At 54.8% G+C, this 13,940-nt stretch overlaps 1 long non-coding RNA gene across 4 annotated transcripts; it reads left to right on the top strand.

Moving 5' to 3' along the window:
* Positions 1–900: 900 nt before the first annotated feature.
* LOC308494815 lies at positions 901–13,712 on the top strand. 4 transcript variants are annotated; one of them, XR_013992949.1, is made up of 6 exons: positions 901–1,000; positions 1,865–1,989; positions 9,394–9,510; positions 10,082–10,340; positions 10,492–10,686; positions 13,104–13,712. It is a non-coding gene; the product is annotated as an uncharacterized lncRNA (long non-coding RNA). The 4 variants fall into 4 exon arrangements; XR_013992950.1 differs by having other exon boundaries at positions 10,016–10,340; XR_013992951.1 differs by lacking the exon at positions 901–1,000 and adding an exon at positions 1,319–1,541.
* The last annotated feature ends 228 nt before the right edge of the window (positions 13,713–13,940 follow it).

Below are 13,940 nucleotides of genomic sequence, written 5' to 3'. Positions count from 1 at the left end.
GGTCCGGGAGGAGGCGGGGTCCGGGGTCCGGGAGGAGGCGGGGTCGGGGAGGAGGCGGGGTCCGGGGTCCGGGAGGAGGCGGGGTCGGGGAGGAGGCGGGGTCGGGGAGGAGGCGGGGTCCGGGGTCCGGGAGGAGGCGGGGTCGGGGAGGAGGCGTGGTCTGGGGTCCGGGAGGAGGCGGGGGCGGGGTCCGGGAGGAGGCGGGGTCCGGGAGGAGGCGGGGTACCGGGGTCCGGGAGGAGGCGGGGGCGGGGTCCGGGAGGAGGCGGGGGCGGGGTCCGGGAGGAGGCGGGGGCGGGGTCCGGGAGGAGGCGGGGTCCGGGAGGAGGCGGGGTACCGGGGTCCGGGAGGAGGCGGGGTCCGGGAGGAGGCGGGGTCCGGGAGGAGGCGGGGGCGGGGTCCGGGAGGAGGCGGGGTCCGGGAGGAGGCGGGGTCCGGGAGGAGGCGGGGTACCGGGGTCCGGGAGGAGGCGGGGTCCGGGGTCCGGGAGGAGGCGGGGTCCGGGAGGAGCGGGGTCCGGGAGGAGGCGGGGTCCGGGAGGAGGCGGGGGCGGGGTCCGGGAGGAGGCGGGGGCGGGGTCCGGGAGGAGGCGGGGGCGGGGTCCGGGAGGAGGCGGGGGCGGGGTCCGGGAGGAGGCGGGGGCGGGGTCCGGGAGGAGGCGGGGTCCGGGAGGAGGCGGGGTACCGGGGTCCGGGAGGAGGCGGGGTCCCGGGTCCGGGAGGAGGCGGCGCCCGGTCCGGCGGGGGCCCGGGGTCCCGGGAGCAGGCGGCGCCCTCGCTTCAGGGGCTGCGCGGACTCGCAGGGCCCAGCGGCAGCGAACGAGGCGGAAAGCCGCTCAAAGCAGCTTCAAAACGGGCGCGCCGGCCGCGCTCCCAGAGAGTCGCTACGTCGCGCGTCACCGAGACGCGTGACGTCATCAGGCGGCGCACGGCGTCTACGCCGGCACGCACGCACGTCCCCCCGCCTTCAGTGGTGGCGCGCAGCCGGGCTTTATTCCGAGGTCCGTGGTGGGGCGGAGGGTGTTTAGGAACCGGGGCGAAGGCGGGGACGGGGGAGTGCCAGCCGCCCCACGCGAGTTTTCCTACTTTTAGGCTATTCAGGGGCGCGGCCCACGCCGGAGAGGCGACCGTACGGGCCTACGGGGTGCGAGCATGCGCGCTGCGTGCTCGCCGGCGTGGGCGGGGAGGTCTGTCGGTCGAGCATGCGCAGTGTGAGCCACCGAGGGCGCGCTGGGGGCGGGGCCTATGTGAGGGGAGGGAGGGTGAGCATGCGCAGTACTTCCCCACCGGGAACGAGAGCGAGCGTGCGTGCCCGCAGCGGGGCCGGGAGCGAGCGCGGGGCCGGGAGCGAGCGCGAGAGCAGCGGGCTGCCGTCTTTGGATAAAAGCGGCAAGTTCAGCCTGCGGGACCCGGTGTACGCTAATTTTGTTTGCCAACCAGTCACGATGCATTGGAGACGCACAGCCACTTTAAACGCCGGCCTTTGAGCACGAGAAGGAGCTGCTGCTGCAATTGCAAACATCATAAATTACTTGGAAGGAGGTGCAATTACTGCACATAACCTTTTGCCCTGTAACCAGCTTATTTCAGGTTCTGCTTGTAACGGTCGGTCAATTACCCGCACGGCACACATGCACCTCGTTACGGCTTCATTGTTTTGTTTTGTTTTGGGCTGAGTTCTGTTTTCTTAATTTTATTAAAGTGTTCACTTGGGTTTGCTCCCTTTCAAGGGATAATTGCAAGGTCTTAGGAGCTGGCTTCTCCCTACTTCTCAGCAGTGTAAATACAGCGAGGCTCACTACATAACTCTTGCAACTGTGGTTTCATTTTGTGTGTGTAACGATTTCCAACTTGGTGTGTTTCAGGACTGGAGGTTGACATTTGCATGTCCTGGCCCCTGACAGCGCCATAACGCAGACGTTCTGTGAAGATATTTCTATTAATTGGAGAGCAAACGTTGTGTGTGTGATGCTGTCATTTCTGGAGCGAGGTAAACACATTCCCACACATCTCTGTTTGATTTTATCACATACAGACGTCTTGTCAAACAACAAATGGGCCTTTCACTCTGGGTGTTTAAATGAGCTGCCTGTCACTATGCCATTCCTCAGTGTGGTTTGGAGCGGAGGGTGGCTTTGAGCCCCTGCACAAGACGGCTTTATACGCTGGCTGCGTGGGCACCGTGGGGAGGCGGGAGGTAGAGCCTGTGGGGCTGCCAACCGGACAGAAATAAACTGCGGGCCAGAAACACAGTGCACCTTCAGTCTGCTGGCTCCGGGAGACCCTGCCCGCGGAGGACAAAGACGTGCTGTGGGACCTCAGGCCTGTGGGACCTCAGGCCTGTGGGACCTCAGGCCTGCGGGGCCTCGGATGTGTCCAGCCCACCCCGGCCCTAACAGGAGTCTGCCGGTTGCAGAAACGGGAGCTCTGCGGGTTCCATCCGGGGTTGGCGGGAGGTTCTCAGGCCAGAAGGGGGTTGGGCAGGGAGCGTGCAAGTGGAAACAGGAGTCCAGAGGACTCTGCAGGGCTGGAGGGCTGAGGAACAGCTGAGTGTTATCCAGGGGAGGTGGGAGGGAGGGCGGCCCCTCCCTTGGCCCACCTGAGCGAGAGGGCCTTCTGTGGTCCCAGGCCTGCAGCTTCAGCCCCACCTGCAACTGCTCAGAAACGCCTCTGTGCCACTCCACCCTTTCACTCTGAATCTCAACGTGCATTTCCACCTAAGCCCCAGGTAGTTGGCTGCTCCCAGGGCTTGAGAATTAAAAACTCCCCAGAGGAAGTGTCCTAAGGGCCCAGTGTCACTGGCCCGGGGGTGGATCCTCAGCTCCAAATCCACGGGGCCTGTGCAGTAAAGATGAAAGAGTGACCGAGTTCATATGTGGCCCGTGTGTTAGCCTAAGTGAGTTTTCTTTCCTAATCCTTGCCTTGCTCCTTGAAACAGAATTGCCACCAAGGTACCTATGTTTAATGTTTCAAGTGATTTCGTCTCCAGGTAGCTAACGAGGCGTTTGGTGAAGTCTTGCTTGCCCGGCCTTTCCTGATTGGCAGCTGTTGGTTCCACCTAAGCGTTCCATCTCCAATGTGTCCCTTCCTCATTTTTATTTGCCTTGTTGGTGACTGGTTTCCTTTCCCACATTTGGTTCCGTTTGTGACTCAGTAAGCCTTTCTTTCTAAAGTGCGGGCTCTCGCTGCTTTCCTGTGCAGGGCCTTGTCCATTCCACAGCACTGAATGGGCGCGTGCAGCTGACCGGAACTCGCAGTCCATTAATGGAACACTGCATATTCCGTCATTGTCACCAAAACCGTTCCTTCTACTGATCCAGTCACCCCTGCACCCCCTCCCTTCTGGCACTCAGACAACCTAGGATTAAAAGCCGAGTGATTTTCCCTGAGACATTTCATTTCGAGACAGAACGGATGGATCAAATGGCCTTTGAAGGTTTTCTTCAGCCAAGACAGTTTTATGGCCATTCCTTATGAGCTATCGTTTTGCTGTAACCAGAGCAAAAAAGGTGGTGGTGGTGGTGGGGAATCCATTAAAATTTCCTATCTAAGCAGTAGCATTTTAGGTAAAATGTCATATGGACCTGTAAATTTAAAAAAAGAATTTTATTTTGGTAGCACCCATTTTGAGAAGCTTTAGAAGAACGAGAGGTTAGAACAAAGCAGGAAAAACGAAACTAACTTACAGCAGTTCTAACAAAACTAAAGAGAACTGAAAAATCCCAAATGCTAAAAAAAAAAAAAAAAAAAAAAAATGATTGGGGACTACTCAAATTTGTTCTTTTATCCAAAGGAGAGAGTTTTATGGAGGTAATGTATGCATGTGGTTTTTGTGTGTGTATATATTCTTTTTTTTCCCTATTTATAATGAACCCTTTCAGATATTCACTCATTTTCTCGATTCAACATGCAAGCATTAATCACTAACTGATGAGGGCTCAGGAGTTCGGAGGTCATGGGGCCTTTTGGGTCCCCTGTCTTCCAAATGACCGATAACTGCTGCTCCTTTTTTCGTTCTTCTGTCCAGCTATCAGCCGAGTGCTTGTCATTAGCTGTAACTTCTTGCCATCAGCCTGCCTGCCTCTCTCAGTCTTTTCTCTTTTAATTTACCTATAATTTATGTATTATACTAGAGTGCAGCATAATTAAACAGGTTAGTATTGGGTCTTCTGAGTGTGTGCTGGTGCCTGAGGATATAGATGAATAAAACAGTTCATGATCTCAAAGATTTCGTAGTCTGACCGGCTGGGTGAGGGGAATTATGTAAGAAGCTAATTCAGTGTGCAATTCTCCAGTACAACGTGAGGTCATGGTAGTAAAACAAACATGGGAGGGAGGGAAGAGAAGCCTCGTAGGGGTGGCACTAAGTGAAGTTTTTAAGGATGATTCATACTGGAAAGCAGAATGCATGTGAAGAACTCACAAGAAACGAAACTAGGAAGATAGACGTTCTGTTGTCAGGGGTTTCTGGGCCAGGCAAAGACGCCTGAACTTTCTCATGTATGACAAATTAACTTAGGAGTTGGGAAACTAAGCTTGATCCATGTTATGTGGTGGGGGAAATGCTTGGTAAAAGCATTGCTTGCGAAAATCTGGGAGACAGAAGATGTGCCGAGGACACTTGTAGCTTTTAGAAAGGGTCTGAAATCACAACCATAGGCGGGTTGTCACCAGCTGCCTTTGACAAGTTACCACACGAAGTGACGTGTTCATAAAGAAAGGGCTAGTTTGCCAGCAGAATTTAGAGACACTCCAGACAGCCGGGAAGTGGCATGGTTGCAAAAGGAATCGCAGGGTTTTTCGTCCCATCAGAAGTGTGTCCATGCTGACACAGTCTTGGGGAAAACACCCAATGGAGTTTGAACACCCTTTGTGAAGACGTCTGAAAGAATGAAGATGGACAGACAGGCTCCCTGAAAGATAAGCCCGATGTGCCCAGAGTCCCTGAAACTGAGTTTGGAGAGAAGCGCCAGCCCACATCAGCCAAGCCCCAGCCGTGCCACAGATGCACGAGTGAGACAGAATGATGCTAACTACTGGCTCTGGGGATGGTTGTCACGCACTGCTAGCTGACTGTTACATAAAACGCAGAGCCTTTGAAGATTTTCAAGCCGGGGATTGAAGGGATCAAATCCAAGTGAGGCATTTACCTCTGGCAGCCAGGAAGAAGAGCAATTACAGGCTGGCGTGAGAACCCGGATGACAAGCAGGACGCTGTTGTGATTTGAGAGGGTGTGTTAGTGGCTTCAGGCTGCTGCACCAAATTGCCGCAAACTCAGGGGCTTTAAAACAACACGACTGTGTTCCCTCCCTGCTCTTGTGGCCACAGGTCCCAACTCAGTGTCATTGGACTGAAGTCAAATGTCTCCAGGGCTGGTTGCTTCTGGGGGCTCCAGGGGGGCAAGTGGTGCCTTGTCCTTTCCACTGTCTAGTGGCCTAAAGTGTTGGGGCGGGAGTGCAGAAAAAGGCCACCGCCCCCCTGCGAGATGCTGGAACATGTAAGATGACCATTGGAGCAGGAGTAGTGGCGAGCCCCGCGTGTCTCTTCCAGACACTGCCCAGGACAGGACTGCAGATGTAGGGGGGTTCCTTACTATCTGGGTCCTCAGTGTGCCCAGTCTGGCCTCCCACACAGGCGCCCTCTGGGCATTTTGCCTCATGTCATAACTCATCTTGACTGCTCCCTGACCCCAGGGGAGCAAGTCACAGACCTTGACAAACATCCCTTTGTCCCCTGCAATCCTCACTGCCACTTGTTTGGGAACATAAAAGGTAAGTTGAAAAATGCCCCTTTTCCATTTTCATCTCTAATTGAATTCTGTCTTGACCCCCTGGTTCCCCACGGCGGTGTTTCAGGTTTTGATGATAAGGAAAAGAATTTCGTATTTGGATAATAAAATTTCCTTACTTGCCTTCAGCCACCTTCAACTCAATTTCCTGTCCCCAGAGACAGTGTATATTATCGAATAGAATGAAATTCCTTATTCATAGCGGAAAAGTTCCAATTTAATCTGAATATTCAGCGCTTTGCACTGGTCAGGGTGATGGATGGCATATGGAAATGCTTCTGGTTCAGGTAATCACATGGCAGGATGCAGTCCGGCATTGAAGAAATAATGAAGACTATTGAATATTCTCATAAAGTGCAGAAATGCACATTATGGCACAGAGACCCTGCGTTCTCTTATTACCTTACCAGTAACAGCTCCATTGCAAAAAAAAAAAAAAGAAAAAGTGGTTGCAAATTAAGAATTCATGTACATTAGAGCATGTAAAATGCAACAGCTGCACAGAGCAAACGTGGCGGCCTCCTGCTTCTATCCACGTGAACACATGCGGGTCTGCTGGCAAGAAACGAGGAGAAGCTGTGAGACCTGGGAGATGGCAGTGCGTTTCCTCAGAAGGATTTAGGAACAGGCGGAGATTAATCCTTTCCAGGCGAGGGAGACTTACAGGCACACCGTTGTCAGCAAATCCTCAGCAGCCCGGCGGCTCCCGCTCCCGGCCGGTCCCCACACAAATGGGAGGCGTGCGCAGGACGCGGGTGGTTGGGCGTGAAAGTGTGTCGGGGTCCAGAGCTCGTGGCTGGAAAGGAACGTGGAGCCTGGCAGCAGCAGACCCGGATCCAGGCTGCTGTGCTCTGCTGTTTATCTTAAGAGACGTTAGGGAGATAAGTAGCAACAGAAACAGGGCCCCTTTGACATGGAGCTGAGCTGCCCTCCCAGAGGACGGCCTGGCACGTCTGACGCCTCAAATCTGTGCAGGTGAAAACAGGACAAAGTCACCTGAGGACGGGGCCTCAGCAACCTGGCGTCCCAAAGAGGTGTTTGCAAAGAGAACAAGAAAGCAGGTGTCGTGACTGCAGGACAGATGACTCTGGGCTGAAAATTAAGAACACTGTTTAGCATCAGGGTCACCAACAGCAACACCTTCCTTCTGTGATGTCATTCTCCCCTCCCTTTGTCATAAACACGCCTGGCCTTTGTGTCCTCATCGAAACACTGTCTGGGCTGCTGCCTGAGTCAGGGCTTCCTGAAGGGCGATTCTCACGGATCTCAGATAAACGCTTGTGACCTGTCCCTCTGAAAGGCCTCTCACTGGCAGGTGAGCAGGGAGAAGATGGACAGGTACACACGGGCATTTCCTAGGATCCCCTGCAACTCAATCCTTTTTGGGGTCATTAGTGATAATAGAAAACCATTGTCCATATGTCTAATGGGCAGGCCCATCAATGAGCTCACAGGGAACCCGCTTTCTGAGACTAAACTTTTATTTACACTGGGAACTCTGGGTGTGAAGTTTGTTTCTTCCATTCTCACCCAAGGGGAGACATTTCAGAGGAAAAGTAAGAGCACCAATGAGCTGCCCCAGGGAGAGAAGCACAAAGCTGTATTTTAGGGAGAGTCTGGTTTCCTGTCAATGTCCCACTGAGAAGTGTGAGACGTGCAGGGTCCCAGGTGTCCAAGGGGGTCAGTTCCGTCCTTGTGTGGAGTGGACGGGGAAGCACAGTGTGATACCCAGACAGGATGCAGGCGGGACCCCCGGTGGAGGTGACCTTGATGTGAGCTTGTCCACCCACGACCCCCAAACCAAGGCCTGGGTGAGCTCTGAGACCCACCCAGCCCTGGTGTGCTGTGAGGCAGGACCTCGTAATGACTGGGCCCGGGTGTGGTGACCTCCGTGACCCCACCGCACACGGCCTGGCTCACCCGCTCTGAGGCCCCGGCTCCTCCTCGGTGACATGGCCTTTACCAGAGCTGCCACCCGCAGGACCCTGGGGAGCATTTGCTGAGCTGACACAGGAAGAGCCCAGCACTGTTCTGGGACCTCAGAACAGGACCTTGTTTATAAACGGGGTCTTTGCAGATGTGACTGAGTGAGGTTGTCCTGGATGAGGGGGCCCTGAACCCAATGACAGTGTCCTCATCAGAGACATAAGAGGAGGGACACAGACACAGAGGAGACGCCACTTGGAGACAGAGGCAGAGATGGGAGGGACGCGGCCACCAGCCCAGGGACGCCTGGAGCCCCCAGGAGCTGGAAGGGGCAGGAGGGACCGTCCCCTGGGGCCCCCGGAGGGAGTGTGGCCCTGGGACACACTGATGACAAACTTCTGGTCTCCAGGACTCGGGGAGGATGGGTGTCTGTGGGTTTTAACTCCCCAGTGGGAGCCCTTTGTCACACCCGCCCAGGACACTCCCACAGCAGAATCTCCACTGTCGCCCCTGGGCCTGCAGACCCACAAGCCGTCACTGACCGTGACAACACCCCTCTTAGCCCCCTTAGAAGGTAAGAGACACTCCTCCGTAACCCCCGAGGGTTGTTGGGGGGATTACATTGCGCTGAGCCAAAAAAATGCAATGGCGGCACATAAGCGAATGAGAACGACGCAATCAGTCATCGATTGGGATCTGAGCTCAGTGACAAACTGCCGCGCTGTGGCCACGCTTCTCCGAAGAAGCACTTGCTCACAGGCCGCCGCTATTTTATTGTCTCTCATTTGGGCCGGACATCCTCTTCAGAAGATACTTTGTAACATGCAAAACTGTCTTAAGAAAGTAGCAACTTTGTAATAGGTTTTGAGAACTTAAGAGGGTTCCTGCTCTTTGGCTCAAAACCCTGAGGCTGCAAAACTTTAGGAAACAGCCCCACTAAAGGGAGCACAGCCCCCATGTGCTAAAGGTGCTCAGCCCCGTGTGCCCCATGATGAGGAAATGCAAAACATGCTTGTTATATACACACAAAGAGCTAAACAGCAAAACAAAATGCAGGCTCTATAAAAACAACCTTCGAAAAAAGACCAGGAAGTAATACAAAAAGCAAAAATCGTTTTTTGTGACGGTAGTGGAAGGAATAATTAATTTAACACATATTTTCTGTGTGTCCAAATAAGAATGCACTGCTGCGCTAAAAATAAATCTGTGTTACAATTATTTTTGGACAAGGTTAGGCTATAAATAACTAGAGGAAATAAAAAGAAAGAATGTGCTCTTCCTGTCCTCAGCACCCCGGTGTTTCTACAAGAAAGTGTGCAGATTGTTCTTTAAGAAAAAAAAAAAGACGTTTCCTAGACAATCCTTCAGTTTAACTAAAGCCTTAGATACAGGACTTTTGCTCTGACATACATTTTCCCCGCGAACTTAAATGAGGCAGAAACGCTCAGGATTTCGGACCCGATACTTTCTTCTCTCTCAGCACAATTTCAGGCATGTTGGCAGACGCTGTTTTTTCCTGTCCTGCCGGAGACCTACATATTTCCCTCGGAGCATTGTTGTTGACATGCATATATATTTTTTAAGTGACGGGGGGCTGTATTTGTCATAGCCTAGGGGGTTTAGGGATTTAGATCACCATATTACAGAAAACTTTTTTTTTTCTTTTTCTGGGTGCAAAGGTAATAATACGAACCGATGGGAGAAAATTTGGGGAATGTAAAGAAAGCAGCAATGGCGAGAGTGTCCCACCTGGAGAGAACTGGAGCGTGCCCGCGTTTCCCCTTCCAGGGGTGAGGGTGAGTACTGGCCTGGTGAAGGAGCAGGTCCCACACACAGGCTGAAGGGGAATGGTCCCCCTTCCCCGGGCAGACGGCGGCTGCTGCTGCGTTCGGCAGAGAGCTGGGCTCTGTTGTGTTTCCGGGGGTCTGGGTAGCTCCTCTCCGCGGAGTCGTCCAGAGATACGAAGCCTTAGGAGTCGGCCCTGAAAGTGTGGGGACGGGTCCCAGGCGGAGACAACGGCTATGGGGGTGGGGGGGCAGGAAGGAGATCCGTGAGTCTGGGCAGAACCAAGGCCGGGGCGGGCGCCCTCGGGCCATGGGAGGTGAGATAAGATGGTGGCAGGTGGCTGAGCAGGGCCGGTCAGCAAAGCCTCGTAGGAGGGGGACGAGAAGCCATTGGGGGTCCCCACGGAAAGGGGACACCCTCTGGCTTGGATTTCTGAGAGGGGATTAGAAACAGTCTGGAAACTTCTCACCGGGTTAAATATGAAGTTACCACGTGACCCAGCAGTTCTGCTCCTAGGTATGTGCCCACTAGAGATGAAATGACACGTCTGTGCAAATCCTTGCACACGCGTGTTCCCAGCAGCACCGTCCGTGATTGCCAAAGACTGGGAACCACACAAAAATCCATCAACAGACACAGGGATGAATAAAATGGGGCTCCATCCAGACAGTGGAATATTAGTCGGCCAGGAAAAGGAGGGAGGCGCTGACACTCGCCACCACGTGGAGGGACCCTGAGGACACTCTCAGGGAGTGACAGACGCCAGACACCAAGGCCACCCAGCGTGTGACTCCATTTACGGGAAACGTCCAGAACAGGCTCCTCCACGGACAGGCAGTGGGTGCGTGTTTTCCGAGGGTTGGGGACTCAGCGATCGCTGAAGGCTGCGGGGTTTCTCTTCGGGGTGATGAAACGCTTTGGAATGGAGTCTGGTGACGACTGCACAACTCTGTGAACACACTAAAAATCACCGAATTGTACACTTTCCACAGGGGAATTGTGTGGTATGTGAATTCTCTCTCAATAAAGCTGCTAAAGGAAGGCCCTGAAAGGAACAGACAGGAGCGGCTGTGTGGAGAAGTGGGGGTGGAGGACGGTGACGAGGCGGCCGTGGGGGCCCCGGGAAGGTGGTGGCACGCACAGCTGAGCAGGGGACCGTCGTGCCGGCTCCGACGTGAAGGTCACAGGTAAGGTCACGATTGGAGCAGGCGCAGAGGGGACGCTGGGTCCCCGCAGCCTCGGAGTCTGAGCTGCCTGCACGACTGTTTGAGGATTGTCATGAACAGCGAGCATGACCCATGTACCGTAGACACTCGAGTCACTGGTGGGGTCACTTGAGTGTGTGTGTACATGCTTCTGTGTGCGTGCATGCGTGTGTGCACACGTGTGTGTGTGCATGCATGTGCGTGCACACATGGAAACCTCTAAATGTCTTTCCCGGGTCAGGAGTAATTGATGAAAGGTGAGTGGGGGTACTGGGTTGAATTGTGTCCCCCCCAAAATGTGCACATACTGACTCCCCAGCACCGGGGAACGGACCTTGTGTGGAAACAGGGTCTGTGCAGACGGGACCGAGTGAGGGGTCTGAGGTGAGGTCGTCCTGGATCAGGGGGCCCTGAACCCAATGACAGTGTCCTCATCAGAGACAGAAGAGGAGGGACACAGACATAGAGGGGACGCCACGTGGAGACGGAGGCAGAGATGGGAGGGAGGCGGCCACCAGCCCAGGGACGCCTGGAGCCCCCAGGAGCTGGAAGGGGCAGGAGGGACCGTCCCCTGGGGCCCCCAGAGGGAGCGAGTCCCTGGGACACACTGATGGCAGACTCCTGGTCTCCAGGCCGGGGGAGGATGAATTTCCATTGTTTTAAGCCCCAGTTTGTGCTTGTCTGTGACAGGAGCCCTGGACACTGACAGAGTGGGGGACAGCGGGAAGTGAATGCAGCATGGCACCCGCCTCCTCTGTCACAGAATTCCTGGGGGACATACAGCCCGGGGGGGGGGGTGTCTGGCCACAAACTGGTCAGACTTGGCTGCCCCAGGCCCCCCAGGCCTGCTCTGACCGCCACCTCCAACGTGCACGAGCAGCCCGACACAGCTGTGAGCTGCATTGTCCCCGGGAGCTGCTGGAAGGCACGCCTGGCAGAGCGCAGCCTAACCCAGGCCTTGTGTTGGCAACACATGAGTCGGGTTATTTTCAGGGCTCCCATTCCTGTCCCCGCACTTTATGTCCCAGCAAATTTCAGGAAATGACAGCCACGCATGGCATTAAAGCTGCATGGCTCTCGGACTCCAGAATTTCGGGGAGGCAGCTAACGGTTAACCCTGCGCGGGCTGCCCCGCCAGGCACTTCCCGACAGAAACGCACTGTTTCGTGAGCCTTTCCCTGACCTCTCCAGTTTGTGAACTTTTTGTCGCGTTGCCATTTTCTACCGGTGGGGAGGGTGGTGGAGTCACAAGTGGGTTCCTGGGAAGAAGTGGGTTATGAACTGCAGGGTCCTTTCTGACCCACTTTAAAGCCAAACCCGATTGCAACGCCCAAACCCATTTAAGTTCTTTCTCTGCAAAGGCACTGAGACGGGTGACAACTAAGTCCTGGAGAAGCGACTCAAATACTGAGTTGGATTTCCTTGCACACACAGTGACACGCGACACAGAGATACCAGACAGATGAGGTGGTAGGTGACAGGTGGAGGACAGACAGAGACAGTGGGTAGATATACGTAGACCATACATGACGCAGCTCTATTCAGGACAGGTAGAGATGAATGATCGGCGGTGGATAACACGTCCATGTGTTTCCTTTAACATAAAACACAGCACTCGTTTATGAAGTTGAGAGTGCAGCTTTTCGTCAGCGTGGAGATAAGCAAAGACTTTGTCACATACACATAAAATAATATGTATTATAATTATATATTAGACTCATATGCACATAATATACATGCAACGTATAATTATATGATATGTAATCGCTACATTTCATATGTATACATTTTATATCACGTCATTTTACCTAATACGTGATGCGTGTAACAATGTAACATTATATGCTTAATGCAACATAGTGCTGCACTGCACATATGCATTCTTGCCCACTGTGTATGGATGGTACACATTTAACCGCGTGTGGTGAATGATGGTCCACGACACGGCCATCCCATGCACCTGCACATATTACATACAACGCCCTAGGACGCTACGTTCTACGCCACCTGGTTCTTTTTGGACGTCTTTTTCATGATCTCACAAATTATGCAGGTGTTTCCACGCTTCCCCTATGGATTCTGAGCCTGTGCCTGCACCCCGGAGCGAGCTCTGAGAGCCTTCCGGCCGCTGAGCGTCCCCACGATGGCTGTGGGTGCGCCCCGGGGGGCTGTCCCGCCACTGGGGTGGGAGCTGCGTCTGGCCCAGCAGAGGTTCTGTTACCCTGTGTGTGTGGGCCTCGCCCGCAGCGAGGCTGAGTGTCCCCAGCTGGGTCTGTCACATGCTGTCGTGTTCACTGTGGGGGGTGGGCGTGGGAGGTGGGGGACGTGGAGGTGTGGGGGGCAGTCGCCTCGATGCTGAGAGCCCCTGGTCCATATCAGCGTGACTTCTTTACCCACAGACACCTGGGTTCCTGCACATTTCCTGGGTGGGGCACGCGCTCATCTCCTCCTGCATCCCGGGGGTTGTGCCCACAGCACTGGACGACCCCCGTCTCGTAGGGTCTGCACGTAAATGGAAGACGGTGTCCCCTCACCTGTCCAGGCGTGGGAGCTTGTCCATCTGGATGGTTCCGGTGCTGACCCGTGAGGCCTGACCCCAAAGCCGCTGCCGCTCAGAGCTGGCCTCGGGTCCTGGCCCCATGAAGACACAGCCGAAGCCGGGATCAAAGTCCTTGGACGTCCGGGAGGGTGAGAGGACGCCTGGGCTGCCGCTGGCGCTGCTGAAGGAAAGTGATTCCAGGCCGTGGCTCCTGTCCCCCCTGCTGCAGTGAACACCAAGTGTACAAGAAGAAAGGAACAGCAAGGCAGACTCAGGAGTGCTGGGCACCAGAGGGCAAGGGGGCTGCAAACACGGAAATGGGGTAACGGGGTCAAAGACACAGGGAAGGGAACACAGGGCCCTTTGGGTGACGGGCACGCAGTGGACGAACGGGTGTGGAATTACAAGGCACCCCTGAAACGCATGCAAAGTTACTAACTAGTGCCTTCAATAAATTCAATCCAAATGGAAGATTGTGGTGCAGAGACAGATGACACAGGGGAGCGGAGGGAGGAGACTGGTAGGTTTTTGGTTTTAATGAAAATTTCTACAGGAATCCTCCCGGCCAACCAGGTGACTTGCGGGCACAGATGGGGACGTGAGAGGAGAGGTGTGGGGGCCTGGGGGTCCTTGGTGCCCTGCGGCCACCGTGCGACAGAGAGGGTCGGCCCCACGCTGCCCAGCCCACGTCTCCCGG

The sequence above is a fragment of the Rhinolophus hipposideros genome (genome assembly GCF_964194185.1).
Source record: "Rhinolophus hipposideros genome assembly, chromosome: X".
Classification (NCBI taxonomy): domain Eukaryota; kingdom Metazoa; phylum Chordata; class Mammalia; order Chiroptera; family Rhinolophidae; genus Rhinolophus; species Rhinolophus hipposideros.
This window is presented reverse-complemented; position numbering and strand designations above follow the sequence as displayed.